This window comes from Odocoileus virginianus, chromosome 10, assembly GCF_023699985.2.
Source record: "Odocoileus virginianus isolate 20LAN1187 ecotype Illinois chromosome 10, Ovbor_1.2, whole genome shotgun sequence".
NCBI classification, from domain to species: domain Eukaryota; kingdom Metazoa; phylum Chordata; class Mammalia; order Artiodactyla; family Cervidae; genus Odocoileus; species Odocoileus virginianus.
The window spans coordinates 4,782,999-4,784,044 of record NC_069683.1 but is presented as its reverse complement, the minus strand read 5'-3'; the positions used below and the strand labels follow the sequence as shown (position 1 = coordinate 4,784,044).

Genomic DNA, 1,046 nt, shown 5'->3' with positions numbered 1-1,046 from the left:
TCATATGTCTGTACAGACAGTCAAACCATGACTCAATAAGTAATCAAGCAAGGCCCTCTGTTCATCTTTTGCTTTCTGAGGTAATTCCGGCATGCCATCCTTTCTCATGGCATGTTTCACTTCTGCATTCCTCAGTGTGGAGATGAGCGGATTGAGGAAGGGGGTTCCAATCATGTAAAATACTGTCACCATCTTGCCCATGGGAAACGTGGTCGGGGGATGGGAATAGATAAATATACATGGCCCGAAAAATAAGACAACTACAATGACGTGGGAAGGGCAAGTGGAGAGAGCTTTGTTCCTCCCTTCTGCCCTGTGGTTTCGTAGTGAATGCAGGATAACAATATATGAGATTATCAGAATTATAAAACTGTGTGTGCAAATGAACCCACTATTAAACGCCACCAGTAGATTCATCACATGAATATCCATGCAGGCAAGTTTCAACAAGGGCTGCATATCACAGCAATAGTGATCAATCAAATTGGATCCACAGAAGGGCAATCTCAAGGCCAGGATAATCTGAGCCATAGAATGTATAAAAGATACTATCCATGCAAGAACAATCAAGATGATGCAGGTTTTCCGGCTCATGATGGTTGGATAATGCAAAGGCTTGCAAATGGCTGCATAGCGATCAATGGCCATGAGGACAGGACAAAGATCTCCATGGAGCCAAAAAAATGCAGTGCAAAGACGTGAGTCAGGCACTCATTGTATGATATGATTTTCTTTGCGGACAGAGCATCTCCAATTAATCTGGGAGCCATGGAAGTTGAAAAGCAGGTATCAACCAAGGACAAATAAAATAGTAAGTACATGGGACTTCCAAGTATCTGGCTAGACTTGATGGTCACGATAATAAGCAAATTCCCCACCACGGTTCCGAAATAGAAAATGAGGAAGATTGCAAACACCATTTTCTGTCTCAGGATCCTCTGTCCATCCTAACAGTATGCACTCAGTTACACTGTTATTTTGCAGCATTGTTTCACTTGATGAGAGGAAAACACTGGTTAGAAAAAAATTCTGCAAAGGAGAACAGG

General features: G+C 42.4%; 1 pseudogene; it reads right to left on the bottom strand.

Annotated features, from left to right (window-relative positions):
- LOC139037233 (olfactory receptor 4C11-like) lies at window positions 1-987 on the bottom strand (annotated as a pseudogene).
- Window positions 988-1,046: the final 59 nt, after the last annotated feature.